The sequence below is a fragment of the Urocampus carinirostris genome, chromosome 10, assembly GCF_059441175.1.
Source record: "Urocampus carinirostris isolate Australia breed hairy pipefish chromosome 10, RoL_Ucar_1.0, whole genome shotgun sequence".
In the NCBI taxonomy this organism is placed as follows: domain Eukaryota; kingdom Metazoa; phylum Chordata; class Actinopteri; order Syngnathiformes; family Syngnathidae; genus Urocampus; species Urocampus carinirostris.
The window spans coordinates 12,940,663-12,952,286 of NC_142358.1; positions in this window are offsets into that span (position 1 = coordinate 12,940,663).

Here is an 11,624-nt window from a genome sequence, read left to right on the forward strand (position 1 = left end):
TGTAGAATAGATTTGCATACATGTAGAAAGTTAGAAAGACTTGCTTACAGTTGTGGGAAAAGGTCGGGTAGACATCCTTGAAGATACTCTTGGCAGACATTAAGTTTCCTTGAAGATAGCGTGCAAGGGACGGGACGCTCTGTACTTGATACGTGATACAGGACCGCCTTTTGGGGTGTACTCAATCGAAGCCTAATCGTCACTACCAGCTTTAAATACATTGTCATGTTCCTAGCTCTGTGAGATCTCCATTGACGAATCAATAAAGTGACATCTCCCTCCAACCGGCTGGCTCCTGTTTTCCTTATCCACATATGAGAAGACTTTTCTCTCGATTATCGAACCTCCAATTTCTCCAACATTTCGACAACAACACTACAGCGTAAAAACTTTTTGCAGTATAAAAAATAAAAACTGTCTCACAAAAAAAGTAAAGAGAGTAAAACCAAAAAAACAGCAACATAAAAAAAAATACAAAGAGTGAATAAGAATGTCAACAACTTAAACAATATTTTAAAAATAAAGTCAGTAGCGAATAATAAATTCTAAAGACAATTGGATCGAATTTGAAAGTTATAATGTACGTATACTCTTATGACCCACTGGCAAGATTACTATAGAGCAGGGGTCGGTAACCCTTTGACACGCGTGCCAGAAGTGACACACGAAGAGTTAACCTGTGGCACGCAAGCAAACGGCAAAATAATAATGATTATTTTTTTTAAATGCGCATTTGTACCTGAAATTTAGACATTTTCAGTTGCGCGCCGTGTTGTTTAGAGGCTTTACAGTAGCGCCCCTCCTCTTTTTCTCCGTGTGAGAGTGTGTGTTTGCACAGCGACACGCAGAAGAGGAGAAATCCGAGGTTTGACCCAGCTCCAGAAACAACGGTGCGCGATAAATGAATGAATAATGACAGCTCCTTCAGCAAAAAAATCTCGTTTTTTTGACTGACGACTGGGGTCTTGTGCAAAGAATGAATGTGCTGTTTGTGCATTATGCCTCGAGAGTGTTGTACTTTGTGCATTAAGTGTTAAACGTCATGACGAGACGAAGCATGAACATGATTTTAAGGGTGAGTCTGACATGGCGTAGACATTAAAACGCGCTGTGTCCAGGTACGGCAAATAAACAGAGACCCTAAAAACCTTTGTCACTGCTAAAAACACCACCACTGAAGCAAGTTATCACATTGCTCACTGCATAGCAAAGCACGGAAAACCATTTATATCTGATACCAAATCAGCTGTTATTTCTGTTGCACTTATTTTCAAGTAGCCTTCTGCCTTGCTGCTGTTATTTCAAGTTTTGATATTTTCTGCAATAAGATTTAATTTATGAATGGTATGGTAGCTGTCTGTATCAATTGTTTTTGATTGTAGTTCAATGTTGATGAATAATGGTTGATTCAGGTTGATTCGTGTGGTAAAAAGTTGAAGTCATGGATGTCTACAGGCCTCTCCACATGTTGCTCACATTATTTTTTTAGTTTATTGATGAATAAATATAGCGGGAGATAAATTGGTCAGTTATACTATTGCAATATATTTCCATGTTGTATATTCGGACTGGTGTAATATTACAGCTCTTTCGGATATAGAAAAAAAAAATCTTGGTGTGGCACACTGATTTGCAAGGAAATTTGGCACTCCACACCGAAAAGGTTGCTGACCCCTGCTATAGAGTATCGGTCCAAAGACAAAAGTATGAATCCAGTCCAAGTACTCACTCATTATCGATTATATTGATATTTGGATTGATCTGCACATCTTACAAAGAAAACAAATCATTTTAACGCTAACTTTAACCTAGTTGTGATTTATTAGGTCTTGAGCAGAAAACACTATCTTAGGTAATGGACATTTTGCTACCTACTTGACCAATAAAGGCTCAATTTAAATAAGGAGGTATGATTAATAATTTGCTAACCCATCAAGAACGTTGATGTATAGTCAACAGCAATTGAGAAAACCGACGATGGGGTTTGAAAAAAAATCATAAATAAACGGGGCTGTGTTCAGAGCACTAAGTGTTGAGTATTATAAAAACGAATACAAAAGCCTGATCAAATTTGCATCCACGTATTAAAATAGATCAAGAACATCAATTACATGTGGCTTCCTCCAGTGGGACGCCATCACTGTCAGCCAATTAAAAACATGTAATGACTCCACTTTATCTAGTGCTCTTATTGAGGACGCCCTCATTGGCTGGCTGACTCAGGGCTCCATAAAATGGGTCATTATCCATTTATTTTGGACAATCATATCGTAATAGTTTGGTGTGTTTCATTCAACATGATTTGAAATCTCAAAGAAAACAATTGGAAATTATTTTCTACCTCAGGCTTCTCCGTTAAGTTTTGATGTATTTTTTTACAGATTTCGGCAGTTTCGCTTTTTTTTCTATCTGAATGTTATTTTCATTCAAATAATTTGCAATATCAGACATGGTCATTTAAAATGGATTATTTTTGTAACTATATTTAGAGCCACAATTTTCCTCACTTTAAGGATTACCGATATGTTTCATGAATGACAAAAAATTTCGTATCACAAAATAAAATAAATAAATAAATACGTTTTATGTACATTATATGCAGAGCTGAAAATATAAAAAAAGGTATTTCCTAATGGATAGAAAATTTCAGATTTTGATAACAATTTCTAGTTTCACAGTTCTTACATTAAAAGTGGTTCTTAAACAGTGTTATCACTTAAAAACTGCAAATAAAAGGTAGTGATCTTGGACATAACCAGCCCGTTTTGGGGGGTGCTCAAGCACCCTTAAATCCAACCCAAGCACCCTGCAAAATGATACCATTTTTGAAAGTCTTTGGTCCTTAATAAAGGCTGGAGAGGTGTAAATATGATGAAAACTGCAAGATAATAAAAGTAAAACAAAATAAAAATGTGAACAACGCAGGCTCGGAAATACTCCACTGCTTTGAAATGGTTTTGTCCCTTGATTTCAAGCACCGCTCTTGCTCCCTGTTCCTCTTTCTCTCAACGACTGTCACGTGCAGCATAGCAGCATAGCTCCATAGTATGTACTACGTTGAGAGTATTTTATACAGTGGTTATGTTGAACTATTTTACCGCTAATAATGACTTTTTTTATCATCAACATACATTCGCCCGGGCAGCAAGGCAGCGCAGCGGTTAGTGCGTGTGCGTCATAGTTCTAAGGTCATGGGATCAAACCTTCCTGTTGTGTAGTTTGCATGTTCTCCCCGTGCTTGTGTGGGTTTCCTCCGGGCACTCCGGTTTCCTCCCACATTCCCAAAAACATGCATGTCAGGTTAGATAGCCGGTCCAAATTGTCCCTAGGTGTGAATGAGCGAGTGAGTTGTCGGCCCCTGTGTGCCCTGCGACTGCCTGGCAACCAGTTCAGGGTGTCCCCTGCCCACAGGCCAAAGAGACCTGGGATGGGCTCCAGCATCCCCGCCACCCTACTGAGGAAAAGCGGTGCAGATAATAGATGGATGGATGGATATATTACCCCTCATTTTAGCTGCATTTAAACCAATGCAAAAACGATCAGCCGAGCTTAATTGTTGCGTGTGTGTCAGCTATGTGTGTGGTCATCCTCCCAGCACCAGCATAGACATTTTGTTTTTTTCTGTACAAAATCATCATGATTAGATGAGAGTCTATTACCCACACACTCACAGAGAAGGAAAATATAAACAGTTGCTGAAGTTAAAAAAGTTCCATCCAGAATGACATATAAGATTTAAATTGATAAGTATCTATTTCGCAATGGCTGTTTAATGTGTACATGGATGGTGTGGTGAGAGAGGTAAATAAATGCAAGAGTATTTGGCAGAAGTGTAGAGATGATGGATAACAGTGGAATGGTGTGGCAGGTAAGTCAGTTGTTGTTTGCAGACACAGCGCTTGTGGCTGATTCTGAGGAAAAATTAAGAAGGTTGGTTTGAGTTTGGAAGAGCATGTGATGAATGCAAGTTATGTGTCAATGTTGGGAAGAGTAAGGTGATGAAGTGTTCACGTGATGGAGTGCGCATGGCGTTAGAAATAAGGTTGAATGGACAGGTGCTGGAAGAAGTCGAAAGCTTTAAGAACTTGGGTTGTGATGTGGCTGCAGTTGATGGAATGGAGTGCGAGGTATAGCACAGAGTGAATCAAGGAAGTAAGGTTTTGGGTGCTCTGAGGAGAGTGATGAGCAACAAGAGTCTCAGTATGGATGTTAAGAGGGGACTGTATGAGAGTGTGATTGTGCCGACTGTGTTGTATGGTGCAAAGACTTAGAGCCTGAACGCAGATTTGAGAAGGAAATTAAATGTTTTTTGAGATGAAGTGTTTGAGGAGTATGTTAGCAGTGACAACATTGGATAGATTGAGAAATGAAATTGTGAGAGGCAGAACTGGAGTAGTCGTGGAACTGAGCAAGCGTGTGGATAAGAGAGTACTCGGTTGGTTTGGAGACATGGAGAGGATGGATGAGGAGCGAATGTTGAAGAGGATCTACAGAGCAGATGTAAAAAGAAGAAGAACAAGAGGAAGGCCGTGATTGACGTGGATGGATGGTGTTATGAGTGCACTGCAGGAAAGAGGTCTAAATATAGTGGACGCTGGAGCTCTTGTTGGTGATAGGAATGAGTGGATAGGTGTTGTAAAAGGATAGTCAGATGTTTAGACGTGTCATAAGGGATGGGCAGGGCACCCGTATGGTGCGGCAGGGGTAAACCAGTGAAAGCTGTCAGGACCTGCTCTTGAACAGAAGAGTGTGTTGTGTCACCCTGACCCGAGTGACATGACTGCTTTCCTGTGTCCCGTTTTATCTGGAGGGACGGAAGCGTGACCAACTTGGGTGCTGAGATGCTTAACTTGTTTGGGTGTTTGGGCATTTGGGTTGGCCATGGTCACATTTTTTTGTGTTTTTTACTTCTTTTTCCTTTTTTCTTTTTTTTCTATTTTGTGTGTATGTTTTTGTCTTGCTGTCCGTCACCCATCGCGAAGGATATGACCAGGGTTGATAGATAGTATTTTCTCCTCATCAATTTACCACATTATCAGTACATTTTGACGGGTTTTAGTTTGTGTTTTCTGTTCATTATACCACTAAATTTCTCTAATTTGGGGGGCTTTGGCGCTCGGAGGTATTCCCGCCCAGGGAGTAATTTAATGTAGAAACGCCAATGTATAAAACATTTATTATTTAAAAAAACGTTATGAATTTATAAGATTATTATTATTGCATTATATCATTAATAATTATATAATTACAATTTTGAATTATTACCAAGTTGGTAATAAAACAGTATGTGTTTGAGAAAACATAGGTGGTTTACTGGTGTGAATCGGGACGGGCTTAATGGGATTCATGTATGCAGTCCTGCTTCTGACAATTTTTTTGTCCGTGCCTCAGTTGCCAACACTGTGTTGGAGAAAATGCAAGTTCGAGTCGTAAGTCTTCTCTTACGTGATTCAATCAAGTACACGGAGGCTTGCCATGAGGGGGAGTTCTTTATTGCGTCATCCCAAAGAACTCAGAGAACTCCAGACATAACAACGCTTTTATAGCTTCAATTTGAGTACAACCCAAGAGGCGGCTCCGTCCTCACGTAACAACAAGGAAGATGCTGTCGTACCCTTATTAGGACATGTTGTTCGCCTCAGTTTGCTCAGAGAGTCCTTGAAGGTCCCATGCCCTTTTAAGGCTGCCAAGGACCTTCCCGAAATGATGTCAACATTCTCTCACAACTGCAAGCAAGTCTTTCTACATTCCTTTTTAAATGTATGCAACTCTATTCTACAAATGCAAGTCTATTTTCCACAACATATCCCCCCTTTGGGAGTTTATCTCCCACTTTGAATGGAAATTAAAATTGAAAAATCAATACAGGGTAGTGGTAAAATATCTTAAATCATAGCTACACGGACAGAATTACCCGAATCGAAAATAAAAATAAAATCCTGGCGGTCAGCCTGCTGTGATTATTCCAACTCTTGTTATTCATGTTTTGATTACAAAAACCTCCAACACTCCAAACACCTGACCCATGCACTAACCCCCCCTTCATTAATCTTTATCCGTACATACTGGATTATACACGTAGACCGTCGACGGTTGATCGGTACGTGATAAAGGTAAATGAATAAACGAACTGATAAGTGATAACAAATTTTGGTAATAGTCGTTGATACATTTCAATACGAGTGCATTGATTGGATAGTGATACAGTATACGCGTCGGCCTTTGGCCTGACCCCCGTGAACATCTTGAAGACCATGCTTCGCCGTATTCGTCATCGGGTGTCGTGAAGTCAGATGTTGGAGCGAGAGATCATCCCAGCAGGCATCACGCACAGTTTCCATGCAGCCCAAAACCCGGAAGCGACGATGTATCCTGACCATCCTAGACAGCAGCTTACTCCCCGGCAGTGTGACATACCAACAAGAGAATCACAATTAGAAAACATCATATTTGTAGCTATTATTCCTAGCGCTAAAGTGTGTTGGTTGTCAACCGAAAGTACTATTAGATATTTCATTTAGTCCAGATCATCGTATGTGTCTATTCTTGCAGATGCTCCATTATCTAGTTTAGGTTTTCCCGACTGTTGATGCTGCCAGATAAAAATCATGATGTTCTCCTATTAAACTAAAGGCCTCGTTAGTGTAAGTAATAAAACGTCGTTGGTTGTAATAAATCAATAAATGTAATCAATCCATTCTGCGGTCTCATTCGGAGTTATCCAGATAAATATTGAATATTAACACTTGCTTTTTAGCCCACCAGTTCAAATGGGAAATCGACATATAACCATCTCACTTAATTTTATCTTATTTTCATTCTATTTCTTTTCCATACCAACTAAATCCACCATTTTAGCTTCGCCTACTTAATGTAAAAATGACGTGCATTGATCTACAACGGGTTATCTTACTCACTCACTACTTTCGTATAACAATGCTTTCATCTCACATTAATCTATCCCAATTCACTCAATTGGATTTTTTTCCTCGTCTTTACATTCCTTAATTTTCCTATTTTGAACTGTAAACTGAAATATTTTCATTTATTTTCTGTTACTATTTTATCTTTCCTTGGTGTCATCCTGGCATTAACTTAAATTAATGCATCTAAAATAACTCAAACATAATTTTTCTAAACTTTTCACCCCTAAATTTATCATTTTCCAGTTGAAAAAACAAAAAACATTTTGGACCGGAACAAATATTTTCTGGGAACTCCATAGGCCCTCGAACGCTATGTTGCACACCCTTAGCGCCAAACGCCGATTTCCCAAAAAACGAACGTTTTCGATTCCTAACGGGATGTGCTATCGGTTCCATCTAAACCAATACATTTTAAACGGTCTTACTCTTTAAAAACCATTTTTCTCGTTTCAATGAGCACTTCCGTTTGCGACGGTTTATTTCCATCTTTTTCTATTTTCTCTTTCAGTTACGTGGGCCGATTAAACGCCAGCGCTGGACAAACATATAAGACAAGAAAGATAAGAATACAGGAAAGAATACAACATTTACAACATTGAACAAACATAAAACATTTGACAAGACAGAGGGCCCACAAAACTAGTTTAATTAGGTTAATTAAGTCAGTGCACATTGAAACCATGCGTCTACACAATCACCGAGTTTTGGTTATTTTTCCTTTTCTACACAATTTTCCTGAATTTTACGTACTGGCAGTGTACTCATTATTGGCCGTTGGCGTGTTGTAATCTCACTCTTCAGTGTCGTTGCCGTGGGTGTAGGTTTCTCTGATCTTTGGTGTGTCGTTACCACTCTCGTCTGTATCGTCACTCTAGGTGCTGGAGTGACCCATCAATTGGTCAACTAGCTGTTAGCGTTTTGCTTATTATCCGTTACTTTAGTCTGTACTGTCGTTAACATATTTGGTTTCTGGTATTCAGTCGGCACTCCGACTGGTTGCACGTCTCTCTTTTGTCTGACTCATCCCATAATACTCGGAATTTCAGTAGTTCAAATTTGTCTTCTATTGCGAATTGCACTATTCATACACGTCTTTCTACTTAATCAAGGAAGCAAGGTTTTGGGAGCTCTGAGGAGAGTGAAAGTTGAAACTGGCAGTGCAATATTGCATTGAATTTGAGTCAGCAGAAGTAGTGGCTGCAAAAAAACCTTCTGAAGAGAAAGAAGCAGTCTGGTGCCATTGAAGACACATTATCAGTGTATATTTTCCTCGATATTCCAATGTTTCCAACTCTGAAGGCAGTTATTCTGATTTGCTCAACAATTCCAATAAGCATCTGTTAGCTGCAAGAGGTCTTTCTGCTCATTACTCCATCTCCATACCTGGCTTTGAAGGACCACTGGTCAAAACAGACTCCAGAACCTGGCTGTGATGGCAATTGAAAAAGATGTGCTTGACCAAGTGCAACACTAAAGTTATTGACAGGTTTGCAACCCTCAAGGTCAGGCCGGACAGCTTATTCTGTAAAGTGTAGGGTGGAATTATAAAGTTCATATAATCCACTATTTTCTAATAAGTTCAATGTTTTTCTTTTGTATGTGTATCTTTGTGTGTACTCTGTTAGAAATATATCGTTAAAAACTGGGCCTAGTGTAGTCATAATGTTTCTGCTAACCATAAAATCTAATGTGATCTTCACAAATTGAAAGTGACAGTCCTGAACAGTGTCAAATGATCCTCAATCCCTTTAGGTGAAATGAAAAATAATAATTAACTAGACAATTCCCACGGCAATTGTAAGAGTTGTGATTGATCTGGCAGATGTTGGTAGAGAACCCGTAGCGTTGAGTTGTTAGCATAATGAGTTAGCATAAAGTTATTAGCCCAGAAAGATGTATTTGTCATTTTTTACTTGGTTCTGTGGGGGGACTCCGCCCCCCACAAACCCCCGGTACTGGCAAGTGCATTTGAGATGGGCCCATAACAGTTAGCGACAAGGATATGCCTTGTGGTCTAAAAATCACATTCAAGGTAATAACATAGTAATATCACTGTTATTACACTTTCATAACATTTAAAATACACATGTTCAAAAGGAATGAACCATTCTATTTGAATTGGCCCATCCGAAATGCATCGAGCCCATAAAATTTGCTCAGTCGTTAGCATATTAGCAAAACATTTTAGCATAAAGAAGCTAGCATTTAGCCGTTAGCATCACTTTTTAGCATGTAACCGTTAGCATAACTCATCAACATGTACCCATTATCATAATTTGTAAATATGAAGTCGTTAAAATATTGGCATTACCAACATTTTTTAGCATAAAGAAGTTAGCATTTAGCCATTAGCATCACTTTTTAGTATGTAACCATTAACATAACTCATTAACATTTATCAATTAGCATAATTTGTAAATATGAAGTTGTTACAATATAGCCATTACCAAAAAATGTTTGCATGAAGAAGTTAGCATTTAGCCGTTAGCATCACTTTTTAGCATGTATCCATTAGCATAACTCATCAACATGAGGCCATTAGCATAATTTGTAAATATGAAGTCGTTAAAATATTGGCATTACCAACATTTTTTCACATAAAGAAGTTAGAATTTAGTCGTTAGCATCACATGTTAGCATGTACCTGTTAGCATAACTCATCAACATGTACCCATTAGGATAATTTGTAAATATGAAGTCGTTATAATATAGCCAATATAATTTTTTTTTAACTTGAAGAAATTAGCATTTAACTGTTAGCATAACATTTTAGTATGTATCCATTAGCATAACTCATTAACCGGAACCCATTAGCATAATTGGTAAATATGAAGTCGTTAAACTATTGGCATCACCAACATTTTTTACAATGAAGAAGTTAGCATTGCCGACAGTGTTTACAGCTAGCCCAACTCATCACCAACAGTTTTTACAGCTAGCATGAGTAAGCATAGCTTCAACCTCTCATCGCTAATTCTTGGGCTGTCTATGTCAGCCCAACTAATCACCGACAGTGTTTACAGCTAGCTTGCGCTGATACTTGGGCTGGCTTGCGCCAGCCCAACCCATTGCCAACAGTGTTTACAGCTAGCTTGCGCTGATACTTGGGCTGGCTTGCGCCAGCCCAACCCATTGCCAACAGTGTTTACAGCTAGCTTGCGCTAATACTTGGCATAGCCAGCCCAACACTTTGCTAGCGGCGCACATAGCTGTTAGCATCCTGTCACTAGCATCCACTCTTTGGAATTCACCATTTACCCATGGTTAAAGGTAATGTGGGTCGGGCCCCCTCAAGCCACCCTGGAAAGTCCCTGCTTTGTCCCTTCTTTCCTCTGGAAAAGCCCTCGTTACCATGACTACCCATAGAAATGAATGGGCCCATGTATTCCGGATGGGAGACTCTCAAAATACATTAGTGCGGATGGGGACTTTTTTTGGTCTCGTATCGCTTATCCGTGTCGTCGCAGGGAAGTCCTGATCGGGACGGAATTTTTTGGTATATGAATCGTTGGGCTACTCCAAAAGCTCTGGGAGGAGAGGCCCGTCAAAATTCGGCGGAAGAAGATAGATATAATAATAATATTATTGAATAAGATCTCGGGGAATTATAATAGTTGTGCCTGCTTTGCACTTGGCAATGTAGTTGTGCCTTGCTGCAGCAATCACAACTAATCAGCCAGAATCTCTGTGTCATGATTACTCATTACACTCACCTGTGCCCGCCCGTTTGGCGCCAGCTGCTGCTGGTTACCTGATTGGTTCCCCGTCCTTTTTAAGCTCAGTCCTTTCACTCACCTGTTGCCAGTCAGTCAGCGAACCTCTGTTTTCACAAGGCAAGCATTTTTGACTCTGAGTCTCGTCGGTCCCCTTTTGTAACTGTTTTCCACTTGTTCGTTCCTGATTTCCCTGTTTGTCTCCTTCTACGACCTGTTTTTTTTGACCCGACTACGTTTTGATCTCCCGTCTCGGCTAACGATCCGTTTTTTGATCCCGACCATGTTCTGATCTCCCGTCCTGGCTAACGACCCGTCTAACTACACTACTATCGCCCGCTCCGGAAGATCCACTTCCGCATTCGGAACACACTTTGATCCCGTGAGCGGCTTGCTTCCCGCGTCCAGCGAGCACCGGATCGCTGGCGTTGACTTTTCTCTATACTTCAATAAACTTGTGAGTAACATTACGCATCTGGGTCCTCCTTCTGTTCTGGTCGTGACACAAAGTTCTGAAGCTAAAATCACCCCTAGTATCAATTATTAATAATTGAATTGTACAAATTTGATAAGAATATAAATATTTTAAAATTTGTACCAATCAACAGATTTCGTGATAGAAATGTAAATAGTTACACAGAAGTTGTATCGGAGGCAGTTTGGACACCAAACAGCTACATGACCTGGGCAAATTATTGCCCCTCATCAATCAATGTGCTCCATACTGTGCTCCCCATTTCGATGGCTCAGGGAGCGGACGGTTTTGAGTCTGCAACATGACTAACAGTGTTAATCCCTTTATTTATTGTTATGTATTTATAACTGTTTCATCTTTTGAATACTTGTCTTATTCATCAATCTGCACTAAATATTTTCTCATGCAACACATTTTCATCAAAGAGTTTACTGTGTTGCCTTACATACTGGATTTATTTGTGTATTATGCGCACCCATGCATAATGTGCACCCCTAATTTCTGATTAAA